This window comes from Caretta caretta, chromosome 4, assembly GCF_965140235.1.
Source record: "Caretta caretta isolate rCarCar2 chromosome 4, rCarCar1.hap1, whole genome shotgun sequence".
Lineage (NCBI taxonomy): Eukaryota > Metazoa > Chordata > Testudines > Cheloniidae > Caretta > Caretta caretta.
Genome location: NC_134209.1, coordinates 123907809 through 123928126, shown reverse-complemented (window position 1 = coordinate 123928126; position 20318 = coordinate 123907809). Strand labels below are relative to the sequence as shown.

Genomic DNA, 20318 nt, shown 5'->3' with positions numbered 1-20318 from the left:
TGTCTCTTAATTGTGGTAGCTGAATTCTAAAATAAACCAAATGCAGCACTGAATGTTGAAAAACATTTTAGCACTCAGTTAAACAATTTTTCTTAAAAAACCCTTCCTATTTAGAAAAAAAATAAATATTTCACATCCTGACTCCTCTCTGGCAAACCAGATAGGTTTCTTAACTCACAATAGCTGTTACTATATTTAAGAGACAAAGATGCACAAGTGGAAAAAAGATATAAAGGAGTTCCAAACACCCAATAAATTTCACAGCCAATCACAGTGCAATGCATACCTATTGCTTTTTACTTAATTGAGATTGCTCCTACTTATACACCAGCATATACAGGATGGAAGTATTCAAGTCATTACTAAGAATTTAAGTCTAAAAATTTCAGTTCACATTTAGATCACAAGAGGTAGATGTAGAAATGTACTAGATCAGAGAGACCTCACCTCCTGCAAGTGCAGAGTATAGTCTTTCAGTTCATCTTCTTCAAGAACTTGAGAAGATAATGCTATAAAATATTATTATTGATTCTCAACCAAAGGCAAATTTGGTTGATATCTGTGTTTGACATAATACTGTTACCCCTTTTGGCAGGCCGTGGGGCTCCTCCAGTCGTGCGGGGGCCCTCAGGGTTCCTCCTGATTTGGGGGTTCTCCAGCATATGGGGAGCAGGGTCTCGGGCAGAAGGGGCACGGTCAGCAGGCTAGTCTCCCCAAAGTGGGAATTCACCTGCCGCCGCCCATGGTGGTCCCACTGGGATCTGTTCTTGGACCAATGCTATTCACTATCTTTATAAATGATTTGGAAGAAAACAATATCATTGCTTAGATTATTTGCAGATGACCCAAAAATTGGTGGAGTGATAATGATAAGAAAACACCCATTCTACAGAGTAATCTGGATTGTGGTAAATTGAATAATTTGAATACTGTGCATTTTAATACAGCCAAATACAAGGTCATACATTTATGAACAAAGTCCAAAATCCATCCCCCCTCCCTCCACACTCAGAGGAGGGAGGGGGGATGGATTTTGGAAAGCAGTGACTCTTGAAAGGGACTTAGGGTAATTATTGATAAACTCAGTATGATCTCAGTGCAATGTGGTCGCTGAGAGAGCAAACATGATCCTTGGAAATATAATACAGGGGAGTATCAAGTAGAAGGAGGGAAGTGGGATTACTGCCACATACAGTATTAACAAGACCATTACCAATATACTGTGTACACAGTTCTGGGATCCATACTTTAAGAAGGATGTTTATGTAATCCTTCTGCCAGGTGATGTCAGCAGCAGCAAGGATCAGCTTCAATATGTAGGGGTTCCTCTTAATACTGCAAAACAAAACCATCTCAAGACCCTGTCATAACAATACAGTTAAGGGTAGCCTAGAATTCCTCCTTACCTGTAAGGAATTAAGAAACTCAAATAACCTGGTTGGCACCTGACCAAAAGGACCAATGGAGAAAGAAGATACTTTCAAATCTTGTTGGGGGGGAGGGGAAGGCTTTGTGTGTGTTCTCGTGGGAAGCAGAGAAGCATCAGGTCAGAAAACTCCTTCTCCTATAAACCATCCTAAAAGTCTCTCATATTACAAAAATTGTGAGTAAAAGCCAGGCAAGGCGTGTTTTATTTTTTGTTTTGCTTGTGAATTTTTCCTTTGCTGGAGGAAGGTTTATTCCTGATTTTTGTAACTTTGAAACTAAGCCTAGAAGAAGTTCTGCTGTGTTTTTTGAATCTTTTGTTACCCTGTAAAGTTATTTTCCATCCTGATTTTACAGAGGTGATTTTTACTTTTTTTTTTTTTTTTAAATAAAATCCTTCTTTTAAGAACCTGACTGATTCCTTTATTGTCCTAAGACCCAGGGGTTTGGGTCTGTGATCACTTTGTAACCAGTTGGTTAGGATATTATTCTCAAGCCTCCCCAGGAAAGGGGGTGTAAGGGTTTGGGGGATATTTTTGGGGAATAAGAACTCCAAGTGGTCCTTCCCCTGATTATCTGTTAAATCACTTGGTAGTGGCAGCATACCCTCCAAGGGCATAGAATTTGTGCCTTGGGGAAGTTTTAACCTATGCTGGTAGAAATAAGCTTAGGGGGTCTTTCATGCAGGTCCTCACATCTATACCCTACAGTTCAGAGTGGGGAGGGAACCCTGACAGACCCCAACTGAAACTTTGGAAAAACTAAACACCACCTGTAGGCCCCTCTCCTTCTCCATTCACAAGCACTGAGTTTGTGTATAACAAAATAAAACTTTTCTTAATAAAAGGAAACAGCATTATTTTGGGAAACCACCACAACAAGGATTCAAAAATATGCAAACAATAAGTAAACATGTGCCCCACAGTATCTTGAACAGTAGTCCTTTGCCTCAGTTTTCCACCTGGAACTGAGGAAGTCCAACAGAGGAATAAGAATGGCCACACTTGGTCAGACTGTTTAGGACATTATCCTATCTTCCATGATAGTGGCCAGCGCCAAATGCTTCAGAGGGAATGAACTGAACAGAACAATTTATTGAGAGATCCATCCCTGTCGTCCAGTCCCAGCTTCTGGCAGTCAGAGATTCAGGGACACACAGACCATGAGGTTGCATCCCTGACCATCTTGGCTAATAACCATTGATGGACCTATCCTCCATGAAATTATCTAATTCTTTTTTGAACCCTGTTATACTTTTGGCCTTCATAACATCCCCTGGCAACAAGTTCCAGAGGTTGATTGTGTGTTGTGTAAGAAGTACTTCTTTTTGTTAGTTTTAAAATTGCTGCATGTTAATTTCATTGGATGGCCCTTGGTTCTTGTGTTATGGAAAAGGATAAATAACGCTTACTTTCTTCACACCATTCAAGATTTTAACGCCTCTGTCATATCCCCACTTAGTCATCTCTCTTCTAAGCTGAAGAGTCCCAATCTTCTTCTTCATCTCTCCTCATATGGAAGCTGTTTCCTACCCCTAATAACTGTTGTTGCCCTTTTCTGTACTTTTTCCAATTCATATAGATAGATAGATATATTTATTTTTAGGGCTGTCAATTAATTGCAGTTAATTCACGTGATTAACTCAAAAAAATTAATCGTGATTAATCAGTTTTAATTGCAGTTAAACAATAGAATACCAATTGAAATTTATTAAATATTTTGGATGTTTTTACATTTTCAAATATATGGATTTTAATTACAACACAGAATACAAAGTATACATTGCTTATTTTATATTTTTGATCAAATATTTGCACTGTAAAAATGATAAAGAAATAGTATTTTTCAATTTTCCTCATACAAGTACTGTAGTGCAATCTCTAACATGAAAGGGCAACTTACAAATGTAGATTTTTTTTAATATATAACTCAAAAACAAAACGTAAAACTTTAGAGCCTACAAGTCCACTCAGTCCTACTTCTTGTAGAGACAATCGCTAAGACAAACAAGTTTGTGTACATTTACGAGAGATAATGCTGCCTACTTTTTATTTATGTCACCAGAAAATGAGACCAGGCATTCACATGGCATTTTTGTAGCCAGCATTGCAAGGTAATTACACGCCAGATATGCTAAACATTCGTATGCCCCTTCATGTTTTGGCCACCATTTCAGAGGTCATGCTTCTATGATAATGACACTCATTAAACAAATGCATTAATTAAATTTCTGACTGAACTCCTTGAGGGAGAATTGTATGTCTCCTGCTCTGTTTTACCCGCATTCTGCCATATATTTCATGTTATGGCAGTTTCAGATGATGACCCAGCACATGTTGTTCATTTTAAGAACGCTTTCACTGCAGATTTGACAAAACACAAAGAAGGTACCAATGTGAGATTTCTAAAGATAACTACAGCATTTGACCCAAGGTTTAACAATCTGAAGTATCTTCCAAAATCTGAGAGAGATGAGATATGGAGCATGCTTTCAGAATTCTTAAAAGAGCAACACTCCAATGCGAAAACTAGAGAACCCAAACCACCAAAAAAGAAAATCAACCTTCTGCTGTTGGCATCTGACTCAGATGATGAAAATGAACGTGCGTCAGTCTGCACTGCTTTGGATCACTGTCAAGTCGAACCTGTCATCAGCATGGATGCATGTCCTCTGGAATGGTGGCTGAAGCCTGACGGGACATATGACTCTTTAGTGCCTTTAGCATGTAAATATGTTGCGTCGCTGGCTAGAACAGTGCCATGCAAATGCCTGTTCTCACTTTCAGGTAACATTGTAAACAAGAAGCAGGCAGCATTATCGCCTGCAAATGTAAACAAACTTGTTTGTCTGAGCAACTGGCCAAACAAGACGTAGGACTGAGTGTACCTGTAGGCGCTAAAGTTTTTACATTGTTTTATTTTTAAATGCAGTTATTTTGTACTTAAAAGTCTATATTTGAAAGATCGCTGGCTTTCATGATAAAGAGATTGTACTGTATATACAAAACGATGGGGTCTACATTAGCTGTTACCACTCAACAAAGAGATCTTGGAATTATTATGGATCGTTCTCTGAGAACATCTGCTCAATGTGAAGCGGCAGTCAAAAAGGTAAAAGAAAGTTAGGAACCATTAGGAAAGGGATAGATCATAAGACACAAAGTATCATAATGCCACTATATAAATCCATAGTATGCCCACACCTTGAATACTGCATTTAGTTCTGGTTGCCCCATCTCAAAAAATATTAGAACTGTCAAACGATTAAAAATTAATCATGATTTATCATGCTATTAAGCAATAATAGAATACCATTTATTTATTGGATGTTTTCTACATTTTCAAATATATTGATTTCAATTACAACACAGAATACAAAGTGCATAGTGGTCATTTTATCTGCAAGTACGTACTTGAAGAGAAGATTTCTGATCATAAAGAGCTCTTTAATCTAGAAGGCAAAGGCATAACAAGATCCAATGGCTTGAAACTGAACGTAGACAAATTCAGATAAGAAATAAGGTGCAATTTTTTGACAGTGAGGATAATTAACTTTTGCTATGGATGTACTGGATTCTCCATTACCTGAAGGGTATTTAAATCAAGACTGGCTGGCTTTCTAGAAGATATGGTCTAGTTCAACTAGGAGTTATGGCCTTGATTCAGAAGTTACTGGATAATATTCTATGGCATGAGTTATTGACATAATAGTCCTTTCTAGCCTTAAAGATCTATAAAAGTGAGGCATGTTTATAGTTCACTCTAAGCACATTTTGGAAAACATTGCTTAAGATTTACCTTTATCATCTAACAGAGTCTTATTATTAAAGACTTCGTGAATACTATTTTCATGTAAGTTGGCTATTGTTGTACTTTTGACAACTGTCCTGTGCCCCACATATTTAAGGAACCCTAACTGTGATATAGGAGATGGAGAAATTACATAGTTGATGTGCTATGGTACTAGGCTACAAAGGACCTGCTGTAGAGACTAAAAAGCTTTCAAATCATTCCCTAGTGTTGTATTTGCCGGAAAACCCAGTTGCATTTTATGAGAGATAATGTTTTACCAATTTTTAGCTATTTGGTATATTAGTTTATGATCCTCAAAGAGAACAAAAAACTTTATTTATTACCCTTTTATTAAACCCAACAGAAATGCAAACATTGTAGAACAAGGACAATGTAATTTAAAGTGAATATTTTCATGAAACAGATATGTTTATTACTGTCTGGTTTCCTGAGAACCTGACCGCCTACTTATATACACTGAATTCTCACTGTTTTCATTGCCTTGATCCACTCTGTTTTAGTCCAGCACATGAATGAACTGAAATATGGAGAGCCAAAATAAATTGCCAGACAAAGGGAAAGGGCTTGTCAACACAGAGACATTTACATAAAAATTATACCACTATAATTATGTTGCTATAGTTATACTGATATAACTCCGCATGTGGACAATCTTATTCCAGTGTAATATATGACATAAGTTAAACTGGAAAAGGACCCCCTCGTACACTGGAATAATAGTGTCCACATGGGGAGTTATACCAGTCAAACTATAGCAACATAATTATACTGGTATAGTTCTGATGGTAAAAATCCCCATGAAGACAAGTCTTTTAAAGTGGTAAAGAGAGAGCAATTATTTCTTAGCCTTCAAACGTTGGTAGGGTTTTTCTCCTCTATAGTTACAACATACTAAATTATGGTAAAGCAGTCACAAAAAGCAATTGTTTAAAAATCTAGAAATTCAGAATTAAAGTTATGCAAACTAGTAACTTTGCCTGATGTCCTGCCAAATTACACACGATCCACTTGATGTGCAATGACATCCAAAATAACTATCACAATTACTCAAGAAATTTTTTCAAATGTATTGAGAAATTTTCAAGTTTTAAGTCATCTTCCCTTTATCCTCTGTGTGTATGTAACAGAAAAACTGTAGAATAGGTAATCTGTAAATATCGCCTATAGACTGCTTTGAGAATGAGGTACTCTGTCAGCTATGTCATTGGGTAGGATGGAAATAGATGTTCGGGTCTCAAATCCACAATGAGAGGGAGAATGAGATTATTAAAGTGGCCCTTGTGCTTTCCATACAAGTCTGTCACCTTGCAGCTTTTCAATTTGAATGTGTGACCCTACTCAGAAACCTATATTCAGAGTTAAATTTTCACTTAAAACCCAAACATGTTAATGTACGGAAATAAACAGTTATGGCATTCAAGCAACCTTAACTCTGCTTTGTAAGACACCATGCGATTATGACGTAGTTATTTTAGTATTTGTAGTCACAGATTAAAAGTGATTTAAAATAGGTTTTTTGCATTGGTATTTCTCTCATTCTGACACTACAGGACAGAATAAGGTTGTTTTGATGTTTAACTTGGCATATCTTACCTTCACTTGTTTGGATTTCTTTAAAGAGTAATCTTAGCTCTGAATTTCCTGGGTTTGCAATGCTTGCTTTTGTGGCATCTACAACATCTCTGTAATGTAATTTTCTTGGGTGGTTGTTTTTTTGTTGGTTAAAAAATTTGTGCATGAACACAAAACAAGAAACCCAAAAAAATACACTAATCAATATTTCTTATAATTTGAAGATATGTAATAATGAACAAATCATTGAAAATATTTTAAAGGCAGTTGCTTAAAGCAGACGGAGAGCACTGACCAGTTAAACTGGGTTTTCAGCCAATTTGCATTATCAGAGCAGCACAAAAGCAGCTACAGTGCACTGCTGAAACTGGCCTTTAATTTGCAATTGCCTATTGGTTTAGAGATCTGTGTCATGGAGATTGTATTATGTGAAAGGAGTGCTGGAGAGAGCCTGAAGTCCCAACATCTCTGCATTTTAAGGAAGCCCTGTGCTTCTGCTTCAATTCTCCCAGCAGTGATGCCTAAATACACAGTGGAGCTGACACAATAGGGAGCCTTTTCAAACTCTGGTGCCAAGCCAGTATGCAGCCATGGAATCTTTAGAGAGCAATGGCAGTTGAGTCAAATAATCTATCCGTGAGAATTCTTAACGTATGTCTAGTCTCCCTCATATCACTGAGTCATTATAACCAATAGAATTGTTGCATGAAAGTTACCTGTAGAGGTGACTGGTTCAGTTATCTCTGATGTCACAATGGTGTTACTTGAGTTACCTGAGCTGTTGTCCCGACCCTAGTGGTAGCCTATATAACAATTAGATACAAAATCATTAATAATGCAGCTTAATTTCAACATAAATTTCCTCAAATATATATTTCAATTAATTTTAACTATGTGAAAAGTTTGAAGAATATTTTTTCATTTAAGATAATTTAGAAGAAAAGACTTAGACTAAATTTCTTAAAGGACTCATTTTAAAATTAATTTTAACTCAAACTAATCAATGGATTTATTTGTAAATCTTCAGAAAATTAATTCTATACCTAGAGAGTAAATGCTGTAGCTATGGGGAGACGGTGCTGTCATTTACCCATAACAAAGAGGTTGAATCCCTGCTTTAAATGCAAAACAGATGTTACAGTTCTGAGGGTGAAGCTGTACTTTTGCCCATCTCTGTGAGCACCCTTTCCAAGTGACAGACCTATACCTGCACTCCTCTCATAATGGAATCCTGTGATTTGTCCCACTCTTAGACTGGACTGACAAGGCTACAACACCCCATTTACCAACCATATTCCCTCTTGCAGGCCCAACTGCATTAAAATCCTGCATAGACTTTTCTTCAGGAGCTTGTGACCAGTGTGAAGTTGCAGTGACTCAGAACAGCCTCTTCAAACAAAGTATTATTTATTTATCCACAGGAACATAGAGAGGAAAAGGGTTAAAACAACAAAGACCTACATGCATACTCTCCTACCTTAACTTAGCCTTTCCACGCCAGTTTAAGTAGGCTCCACATTACCCAGGCGGTCCCAGCACTGGGGATGAACAAGACAGGCTTTACCCCTACAGCTTCTGCCCCTTTGATGGTCTGGCCCTCCAATCAGTGTGTCTCTCTTCAGTTCACAGGCATTCTTTTTTCCATTTCAAGGTTCCTTTGTTCAAGAGTTCCTTCACCAAGATCTGAGTTTTCCAGCAGAGCTCCTGCACTTGGTCAAACTGGTTTACACATTTCCCCAGAAGGGCTTGCTGTGAGTCTACCAACAGTAGATTCCTGGTATTGTCCATTTGAATTAGAGTCATTGAAGAATTCCTGGAGACCTATGGAGAGTTTCAGCTGAAGTTAAACCTTAGGGTTCCATAGAGCCAGCCTCACCACAATACTCAAACAATCAGAGATGCGCTATTTCTTCACTATGGAATTCGAAACTTAATTATGGCATCGCAACCAACACCTCCATACTAATAGTAAATACTGGCAGATGTTTGAATTATACATAGAAAGTAAGATGGGAAAATATTGTGTTTGGACAAATGTGGGGCAGGAGCAAACTGTTGTTAGCCAGAGCTTGCAAAGCACAGGTTGCCACGTTGGTAGGTTTGTGGAGCAAGAATTGATGTTGGAAATCGGTGGTGAAGCCTAACAGGATCTTTTTTCCCCCTCTTATGGCAATAGCTCTATTTTAAATATCAGTCATGTGAGCAAAATAACCAATGGTATTGTAAGGGATAACATTCAGGCAATTTTAAACACACATTCACAAACTTTAAGTGCTACGAGGAGTAAGCAGAAGTTGACCGTGTCTATAATTTAGAATGCCATCTTCTCAGACACTCTATATTGTCACGAAATATATTACACTGTTGCCAGAGTTCCCACTCAGAATTGGGGCACATTGTGGTAGTCACTATACAAAACACAAAGGCAGGCACAGTCTCTTCCTCAAAGAGCTTAGAATATATTTGCTTCACCAATGCTTTTGTTTGGTCTTCAATAAAAGTTGGTAAATGTCAGTTTCACCATACATACACAAACCAACAAAAGGATTTTCCTCAATAACTGAAATGTATTAGGGAATTAGTAGATAAGGAAAGTAAGAAAAGTGCTGCTTGAGAACTTATTAGAGTTTGATTTAAAGATATTTACTTTGTATATTTGGACATATGATGGTGACAACTTGTGTTTTAACAGTTATAAAGCTTCAACTTTTTGAATTTCAGTGTCATTAAATAATTATTGTCTGACCCACCACATAATTTTCTGCAACTGTGAAAATTTAAATTGATGAAACTCCCTTACCTGGAGTTATTCTGTCACTTTTTTTTAGTACCTTAAACTTACATCACATCTACAGAGTTATAGCCAGATGAGATAGTCACCGTTTACGCCTTTAAACAATCTATCCTGCAAATCTGTCAGCCTCCCTGTTCCTCTGAATGTTTAATCTCAGCTAAAAATTATCAATGCACATAGATAAGAGCAGAGAGATATACTGCTGGCAGTAATGCATTCCACCAGACAGGTTTTATGAATTTTTCAGCTGAACATTCATAGTATCTAGCTGTGACAAAGTCTTTGTTGTTCTTCCCAACCACACGCAGAACATTTTAGAAACAATAGCAAGCCCTTTAAGTTTCCCAAGCAAAAGCTCTATCCAACTTCAAAAAAATAAAATAAAAAAATAATAGGCTAAATAAGGTTTGACACCAAACTTGATCTTTTCCCAGGAGCGGATTAACCATAAAACAAACCCTTTGGTAGTACAGGACCCTCAAACAACAGGGGGGCCCCCAAAATGCAGGACAAATGTCTGACAACCTGCCCCCGAGTCCCAGCCAGTGGAGCAGTGGGGCTCAGGCAGGCAGGCAGGCTGCCTGCATGCTGTGGCCAGTGGCCCCACGCCGCTCCCGGAAGCGGCTGGCTGCTGGCATGTCTCTGTGTGCCCTTGGCAGGTGGGGGGAGGTGGCTCTGCATGCTGCTCCTGCCCCAGGCAGCACACAAAAACCCGCTGCCCCCCTCCCTCCCTCCCTCCCAGGGGTGCTCAGAGATGTGCCAGCAATAGCACAGCAGGGCTAAGGTGGCTCCCTGCCCACTCTGCCCCCCTCCCTCCCTCCCTCCGTGCCGCTTTGCTCCCAGAAGTGGCTGGCATGTCCCTGCGGCCCCTGGGGGGTTCTCCATGCATCACCCCCGCCCTGAGCGCCAACTCCGCAGCTTTGATTGTCCAGGAACTGTGGCCAATGGGAGATGCAGGGGCAGCGCCTGTGGGCAGTGACGCGCAGAGACCCTCCTGACCCCCCCGCCTAGGAGCTGCTGCCGGATGGGGGTATGTACCACGCCGCCCGAGGTATGTGCCGCCCCCTGCCCAGAGCATGCACCCCGCACCCAAACTTCCTCCCAGAGCCTGCACCCCTCACCCACTCCCAGCCCCCTGCCCCATTCAAGTTACCTCACTTTATTTTCATTTACTTCCCATTACTTATTATACAGGAGGAGGAGGGTGAAGAAAAAAAGAATGAAAAACAGGGGGGTGATAGAGAGAATGTTCTTTTTCTTGGCTGGGTCCCGAGGGGGCCCCCAAAAAAATGCAGCTGCCAACAAGGCTCCACTAACTCTAAATCTGCCACTGCCTTTTCCCTAAATAATAATTAACATCAAGAACGTGTGCTATATAACTGAAAAACTAAGATGTCCATGTATCCCAGATAAGTGGTTGCACTCACTTATCACACCAGGAGAGGCAAACTGAAGAAATAAATCAATACATTAAGGGAAATAGGACCCCCTTCACTATGGTCCTCATAAACAGCTTTTTGTAAGGCATAGAATTTTGTATCCCAGGCATGCATTTTTACTTCCTGTCATGGAGAGGTTTGTTCACTTTGGCAGCATTGTGCGTGATGCTTTTGGGAGAAATCCTAATAATCTTCTCTACAAAAAAAAAAAACAACCCACAAACAAAGGGGGACGGGGGAAGCAAGAAGCATACAAGAAAATATTAATGTAATGGGCTGATCAATCTGCATTGTTAAAAGATGAAAACAGAGTAAGACTACTGACTTGCCCTGTGGTACCAAGGATCCCAATCATGCAATTTACAACATACAGGTAGCCCCCCTAATGACATGAGTAGGCCTCATGGGAGAGGGCACAGGGGTCTGCCCATGTATTGTAAACTGCAAGACTCGGATCTGGATTCAGATTTATTTTTTTTTAATTACATACAAACTGCTCTATTCTCTATTTTACCATGCATAATATATATCTATTTGTGGTAGTTCTAACCAAATTTAAATTTGTGTTCTACATATTCTGAATCTGAATTAATCTGACCAACAGAGGAAGGTTTACTTCCCAATTTCACAAGGTCTGGATCTTTAATAGACTTTAAAAAATATATATATATATGAAAGATAAGAGGAAAGGCACTGAATTAGTAGGCTGAGCATTAAAATTAAGATAGGCCAGTCCTATCTACCTCAGAAGGATGTGAGGATTAATTAATATTTGTACAGTGCTTTGAAAAAGTGCAATAAAAATACTAAGTAAAATATATGCCGGCATAAATTATGGGTCATGTTTTACTGTGAAAAGCAAAATCCTTGTTTTCCTCTGTTCTACACCAACATTGTATATCAATGACCTACAGTCCCAGCCAGCCTTTTGCTGATAGCCAAAACCCATTTTTATTCATTTAAAAACACACACAAGTTAATTTTCAGATTAAAGGGAAGCAAAACTACCAAACAGTATTGAGTCAGAAATGTTTGTAACCAGATATAATAGTGTGCTGCTCATAAGGTGTGTATACCTTATGGGGCAGAGGGATAGCTCAGTGGTTTGAGCATTGGCCTTGCTCAACCCAGAGTTGTGAGTTCAATCCTTGAGGGGGCCATTTGGGATCTGGGGCAAAAATTGGGGATTGGTCCTGCTTTGAGCAGGGGGTTGGACTAGATGATCTCCTGAGGTCCCTTCCAACCCTGATATTCTGTGATACAGCACCCCATTTCAAGATTTGGGGTGGTGGATAAGTAAGATGACCCAGGGTCACGTGCCAGTAGTATGGAGGTGGTGTTTCCTCTAAGAAGAGTAGAGCATGGGAAAGACTGAGGTTGGTCTTTCCATAGAGGTGTTTCAGCTGGTGTGGGACTGGCAGAACTCCCTACCCAAAGAAAGCTGGGATAAGAGCCCAGGAAGGTACTGGTGGGTGAGCCCGAGGACAGGAGGTGAGACAATTGGCATCTGAAGGTAGCTGTCAAGCCCTGGGGAAAGGGTAAAATGGAATGGTGAAGCCCTGACACAACGGTACTTGGGAAGGACTGTGGAAAAACCCTATTCTAAGGGTGCACCTGGTGAAAAATCTTTTAAAAAGTGCCAATCTTTAAAAAAGGGAAGAAGGAGGATCCTGGGAACTATAGGCCAGTCAGCCTCACCTCAGTCCCCGGAAAAATCATGGAGCAGGTCCTCAAAGAATCAATCCTGAAGCACTTACATGAGAGGAAAGTGATCAGGAACAGTCAGCATGGATTCACCAAGGGAAGGTCATGCCTGACTAATCTAATCGCCTTCTATGATGAGATTACTGGTTCTGTGGATGAAGGGAAAGCAGTGGATGTATTGTTTCTTGACTTTAGCAAAGCTTTTGACATGGTCTCCCAAAGTATTCTTGCCAGCAAGTTAAAGAAGTACAGGCTGGATGAATGCACTATAAGGTGGGTAGAAAGTTGGCTAGATTGTCGGGCTCAACGGGTAGTGATCAATGGCTCCATGTCTAGTTGGCAGCCGGTGTGAAGTGGAGTGCCCCAGGGGTCGGTCCTGGGGCCGGTTTTGTTCAATATCTTCATAAATGATCTGGAGGATGGTGTGGATTGCACTCTCAGCAAATTTGCGGATGATACTAAACTGGGAGGAGTGGTAGATACGCTGGAGGGCAGGGATAGGATACAGAGGGACCTAGACAAATTGGAGGATTGGGCCAAAAGAAATCTGATGAGGTTCAATAAGGATAAGTGCAGGGTCCTGCACTTGGGACAGAAGAACCCAATGCACTGCTACAGACTAGGGACCGAATGGCTAGGCAGCAGTTCTGCAGAAAAGGACCTAGGGGTGACAGTGGACGAGAAGCTGGATATGAGTCAACAGTGTGCCCTTGTTGCCAAGAAGGCCAATGGCATTTTGGGATGTATAAGCAGGGGCATAGCGAGCAGATCGAGGGACGTGATCATTCCCCTCTACTCGACATTGGTGAGGCCTCATCTGGAGTACTGTGTCCAGTTTTGGGCCCCACACTACAAGAAGGATGTGGATAAATTGGAGGGAGTCCAGTGAAAGGCAACAAAAATGATTACGGGTCTGGAACACATGATTTATGAGGAGAGGCTGAGGGAACTGGGATTGTTTAGTTTGCAGAAGAGAAGAATGAGGGGGGATTTGATAGCTGCCTTCAACTACCTGAGAGGTGGTTCCAGAGAGGATGGTTCTAGACTATCCTCAGTGGTAGAAGAGGACAGGACAAGGAGTAATGGTCTCAAGTTGCAGTGGGGGAGGTTTAGGTTGGATATTAGGAAAAACTTTTTCACTAGGAGGGTGGTGAAACACTGGAATGCGTTGCCTAGGGAGGTGGTGGAATCTCCTTCCTTAGACGTTTTTAAGGTCAGGCTTGACAAAGCCCTGGCTGAGATGATTTAATTGGGGATTGGTCCTGCTTTGAGCAGGGGGTTGGACTAGATGACCTCCTGAGGTCCCTTCCAACCCTGATATTCTATGAAAAATGGAATACGTTTTTATTGTGTTTCACTAAGCAGCCACAAAGAAAGGGAACCTTAATTCCACCTGTGTGGAGTGTGCATGCTTCATGGGACTGACAGAGAACATACAGAGGTTGGGGTGACTGTCCTGGGAGGTGGCCTGCACACGACAGCACCCTACAATACCAAAACTACTAGTCAGCTACCACTGATTAGCTATGTCTGCTTTTACCAATGCAAGAATTTTCTGTAAAAGTAACCTTTTTGCACAGAAGTGCAAGCAAAATCAGTTACCATTTTATGTGCCACCCATATTTAAAATTTTAAGTGTGATTTCCCAAGTAACTAATGAGAGGGATAAAACAGTGTATGACAACTGTTGGTGAGTTATTTTCTTATTTATATGCAGTACTACTGCAGTATTTCAATTCTAGTACACATAATGAGGAAGCACTGATGTAATTCTGCATGTACACTAAAATCCACAGTGTCTACATTTTATTTATACCAGGTGTATTATTAATTAAATTTCCAGTAGTGCCAACTACTGGAAAAAGAGAGAGAGACACAAAGAGTTCCTGACTCAAAGAACTTAAAAGACAAAAACAAACTGTTCTGAGGCAGTTCCCATCTCAGCACAGTCCTTCACAACCCTCACTACTGAGCAGGGCTTCATAGCCTAGGAGGCAAGCAGTGGTCATTCTTTCTTACCCCCTCCCCATTTTACAGATGGGATATGTTGTATTAATTTAGATGGAATGAACAGGTCCAAAGAGTCAAAGGTGTAAACAGGACCCTGGGACTATCACTGTCCAACATTAAAGAGTTGGAAACATGGAAATTGGAAACATGGAGTTGGAAATATGCTTTATGTACCCAATATACACATTATTTATAATTTTATTATGTACACCTCTATCTGATACACACTATAGATGTACCATTTCTGGTACTGCTATCTCAAAGGCAGAGAACAAAAAGAGAGGGACTTGGCTTGATCATTTGTTTAGGACAACTGACACCTACTTTTATTGAGTGGTTTTATAATTGTCCAATTATTTATGGGTTTACATTTAACACTATTGTCACAGCCAATCCCAGTCAGGGACAAGAGCGATCAGTGTGTTTTAAGATCTCACTATCCAGCACATATCCCACAACTGGATTACATGCCCTGCAACCTCCATTGTGCATAAGCCACCCCCAGCCCACTTCTTAGGCTGTATCACAGGTTCAACCTGAACTCTAACATGAGCTGTCTAGGTCACAAGTCCCCAACTAGTTTCCTGTTTTGGGGCATGGAGAGAGGAGTGTGCAATGCCTGCACCCACCCAGGAAGATGCCTGCCCTTACCTTTCCTAGGGGCCTGTGCAATCTTCCCTGTCCTACAGTCACAGCACATTTAAGTTGAGTAGATGGGTCCCATTTTGAATTCTCACCACTCCAGGAGTGTAGAGATATGTTTGTAGAAGATTATAATTTAGATATGCTTCCTCATAAGAGACAGTATTATGAACTGTTACAAAGCTCTGTCCTTGCCTCCGTGGGTCCCGCGTTTCCTGGCGGATCTCCCTAGCTCAGAGGCTCACTGTGACCCTCCATGTAACCCTTCTTTCACTAGAGACAAGAGTCAAAGTCTACTGAGCCATTTTCATCACAAGCCAGCGAAGGGAGGTGAAGAGAAGTTATCTTTCCTTGCATAGTCTCTGTTGTCTCCCAGTCTCAGTGATTAATCAGGGGACAAAGGTGGGGGGGAGGGGAAGAGCCCAGGCCCACCCTCTACTCCAGGCTCCAGCCCAGGGATCCTAATAGTATCAGCTATGGTAGCTGACCTTTTAGAAACATGACATGTACAATCCCCTCAGCTACTTCCCCCACAGCAACCCTCACTTCCTCAAGCTCCACTTCACCCTTATCTCAGGACCTCCTTCCTTGTACCTAATATGGTGTGTACTACTCAGCCTCTCCAACAGCCTAATTTCCTTCCACAGCTCCTGGCATGCACACCCACCTGACTGGCTGGGAGGCTTTTAACTAGTTTCAGCCAGCCCCTGATAGGCTTCAGGTGTCCCAATCAACCTAGCCTTCTCCCTGCCTTCTGGAAAGTTCTTAATTGGCCCCAGGTGTCTTAATTGACCTGGAGCAGCTGCCATTTCACTTAACCTGGTACCAGGGATTTGTTTAGCCTGGAGCTAATATATCTATCTGCCACTACTTTTCTATTGCCATCTGGCCTTGCCCCGTCACAGAACATAGGAATTTGGAGATGTGTCCTGGAGGCAGGGATTGAGAACACCACATTGTGGTCAGCAGTTCACCAGAGACGCTCTCTAGTTTGTTTTATTAAAGTTCTATTCCTTTGTTATTTAATGAACCCCAAGATCATTACATGGTGTCAGAAGTGCTGAATGAGGAGGAAATGGCAGTGATTTTGAAGGTAACTCCTATATTTGCAACTGAAAGCAGAGATAAAGCGGGGCATGAGAGAATCATGTGGAGCACCAGGCACAGGAGCTTTTGCATGTATTTGGCGAGCACAATAGTAGCTTGACTAGCTTAAAAAGTTGGGGGGGGAAATAAAAATAAATGGTATTGGGGTTCAGAACAGGAGAAATCATGGTTTAAACATGGGAAGGTTTAAACTGATACAAGAACCAATGCTGAAGTTCTATGCATCAGGAAGACCTATTAAAATTTCAGCAGATGCTTCAGAGTCTGGGTTAGGTGCAGTGATTTTACAGAAATGTGAGGATTGTTGGCAACCAGTGGCATATACATCCAAATCGCTGACTGAGGCAGAAACCAGATTGAGAAGGAGCTTTTAGGAATATTGTTTACCTGGGAGAGATTCAATCAGTATATTATTTATGGCCGGAAGGTGGAAGTTGAAAAAGACCACAAGCCTCTGATAGTGCTAGTTAGCAAATGGCTAAATGACTACATCTTAAGGATGATGAAGGTGCAAAAGTATGATTTGGTTGTGACCAAAACGCCTTGTAAATTCATGATCACTGAAGATGCACTTTCCAGAGCAGTGGCTCCCACGACATCAGAGAAGACTTTAGAGACAGAGATGCAAGCCTATGTAGATTTGATTGTAAAGTTAATTCCCATAGTTACAGGAAACTGCAACAAATAAGAGAAGAAACAAAGAAAGATGAATCCTTGGGAATCCTTAAAGAAGTGATAATTAAAGGGTGGCCTGAAGAAATAAGGAGTTGCTGTCCAAGTATGAGAGACTATTGGAACTGCAGACATGAACTTACGGTGATAGATGGGGTGATTTTCAAGGGCAGTAAGGTTGTAATTCCAATGAGCCTCCGGAAAGAAATGCTACAGAAGATCCACGAGGGTCATTTAAGAATTGAGAAGTACAAACAACGAGCAAGAGAGGTGCTGTATTGGCCACAGATCAATCACAACACTGCTAATGTGGTAAGAAACTGATTTTCATGTTTGAAATACATGCCATGCCAATAGACAGAGCCACGGAGACATCATCCAGTTCCATAAAGGCCTTAGAAGGTCAACACTGACTTATTTACCTTGCAATCAAAGCATTATTTAATAGTCACAGCTTATTATTCTCTGAATCCAGAAATTTGCACGCTGCACGGTACTAATAGAAAGTCAGTGACAGCTGGCATGAAGGGAATCTTCTTCAGACATCGGAATTCCAGATGAAGTCTTTAGCAATAATGGGCTGCAATTTTCCAGTGCAGATTTTAGATAATTTTCCATAGTTTGGAATTTTCATTACAAAACTTCCAGTCCAAATTACCCCCAAATCAAATGGACCTGTGGAAAGGACTAAACAGACAGTAAAGAACCTTATGAAAAAGACTTTTGACAGTGGGGGTGATTTGTATAAAGTGTTACTGAAATACACCCCTGGAGAATGGCTTTTCTCCATCTCAGCTGTTAATGGGAAGAAGGATCAGACCTAATTACCATTTACTGATATTTACTGAAATCTCATAACAATGAAAGACTAAAGAAAATCAGAAGTGGAAGCAGAAATATTATTTTGACAAAAGGGCCCATGAACTCCTCTCTCTTAACCCAGGTGATAAGAGTGTGCCTGAGGAATCACACCTCCAATACTTTGGAACACAAGGTACCATTAAAGAACAGCTGCATCCAAGGTTTTATGTAGTCCAGACAGACCAGGGGGACATATTTAGATGTAATCAAAGGGATCTACAAATAATCCCAAAAAGGTTCTACACATTGACAGTAGATATGGACTCTAGCATTTCCCATCAATGCACAAAGGAGAAAGGGTCAAGGCACAAGAGAACTCAGACTCTAAGATAAGGCAGTTTCTGAGATCAGAGCTGGAGATTAAACATCTCGAAAGACTCATAGAGACTTGCTAACCTGCCTGGAGACAGGAGGTTTGAGGAAAGTGAGTGGTAAAGACTCAGAGTGATGTGCTGATAACCTCTCCTCTCTAGAGAGTTGACACATTAGGTTTATGGCAATGTACTACATGGGTTGAAAATTGAATGCATGTGCTATTAGCTGTTTATATATATATATATATATATATATATATAAACAGCTATGTATAAAAAAGTCAATATTTTTCTTTAAGAGGGAAGACATAGAGATATGTTTGTAGAAGATTGTAATTAGACACTCCCTCATAAGGGGCAGTATTATGAACATAGGAATTTGGAGAGTGGGGGAGGCAGGCGTTGGGAACACTGGATGCCTGTGGGCAGCAGTTCACCAGAGATGCTCTCTGGTTATTTTGATTAAAGTTTTAGTCCCTTCTCATTCACTGATTTGTTATTTAATGAACCCCTAGATCATTACAAGGAGAAATCGGGGTCACAGCCAAAAGCTTCTGGTAGAGTGACCAGATGTCCTGATTTTATAGGGACAGTCCTGATACTTGAGGCTTTTTCTTACATAGGTACCTTTTATCCCCCCACCCCAATTTTTCACACTTGCTCTCTGGTCACCCTAGCTTCTGGTGGCCTCCCAATCTCCTGCTCACCACTGCTTTAAAGCCACCGTAGGCTAACTGGGCTCATTCTGAATAGGCCCCAGGGGCCCAGCACCCGCCTGCAAGGAGCCAGCCCAGGAAGCTCACGCGCTGATGAGGCTGAGCCGTGGGTGGCCACCAGAGACTGGACGAGTGCAGGGACGGCAGAGACAAGCTGCCCGAAAGCAAGGACTGAGGGGCGGGGGTACCCTAGGGCACTGGCAGCTGTAGCGAGGCTTTGCACAAGGCCCACGAGACCGGGGGCGAGCAGAGCGTCACGCTTCCCAGGCTGGGCTCCCTCCCCGCAGCGTTGCTCCACCCACCTCCACGTCTCTCTCCTCCCAACCGGCTTCATTTTTCCCACGCCCAGCGGCGCTTGCGTCCTTGCCCCTCCTGCGGCGGGCGGCTGCGTCAATGCAAATAAGCTCGGTAGGAGGGGTCTGGGAGGCGAGAGCGGTGACGATAGTTCTTTCCTGCCAGAGCCGGAGAAACAGTCCCTGGCAGAATCCACGGCAGTGGAAGAAACCATTTTTCAGCCTCTCCCACCCTCGCCGGGGGAAATCATCTCGCATTTTGTTCCCCTCCGGCAAAATAGTTTCTTTAAGGAGCTGTATTCAAGTGTACATCTGCGGACCACACAAATAAATATGTTCTTGGTTAAAGAAGCAGGCAGGTATACAGTGAATTACAATGTGGGGGGGGGAATCGCATTTATCTACCCCTTATTGAAGTGGTAACGCCCGCCCTTTTGGTTGGTGCCGTCGCCCGCCCGGGCCTGCCCGTTCTCGCGCTCTGGCAGTTGGAGCAGCGCGAGAGCAGCCGGCACGACGGTACCGAACCCTCAGTGGAGCCGGCGATTAATGATTAACGAAGCCTAGTAGCGTGCGCTCATGAATTAGTAATAAGGGGGCGGGACTCATGATTTATTAATGAGGTCCACCCGCCAGAAGGTGGGGATTGTGACGGGATCGTGACGAACGTTCCGGAGTTCTTAAGGGTGGTGCAGCCGGCTAGGAGCCGGTACTGGGAGTGGGGGAGAAGGATAAGGGGGGGGAAGAGCTGTACCCAGCCTCAGAAACAGGCCTATTTGATGGACATGTAAGAGAGGACGGTGACAGCCTCTCTTCACTCAGTGCCCAAGCTAGGGACCGTCCCCGTCCCCGCCCCGTCCAGGGGATTATAGAGAGTGGCGGGTGACCGTTCGGGGTGCTGCTGATTATTATATGAAGGATTGTTAGAGGCGAAGGATTAGACTATAGGGATTTAGTTT

The 20318-nt window shown here is 41.8% G+C and overlaps 1 long non-coding RNA gene across 1 annotated transcript; it reads right to left on the bottom strand.

Annotated features, from left to right (window-relative positions):
• Positions 1-4718: 4718 nt before the first annotated feature.
• On the bottom strand, positions 4719-20058 carry LOC125636154 (uncharacterized). The gene is made up of 3 exons (XR_007356486.2): positions 19372-20058; positions 8288-8631; positions 4719-7613 (listed from the first exon to the last, which is right to left on the bottom strand). It is a non-coding gene; the product is annotated as an uncharacterized LOC125636154 (long non-coding RNA).
• Positions 20059-20318: the final 260 nt, after the last annotated feature.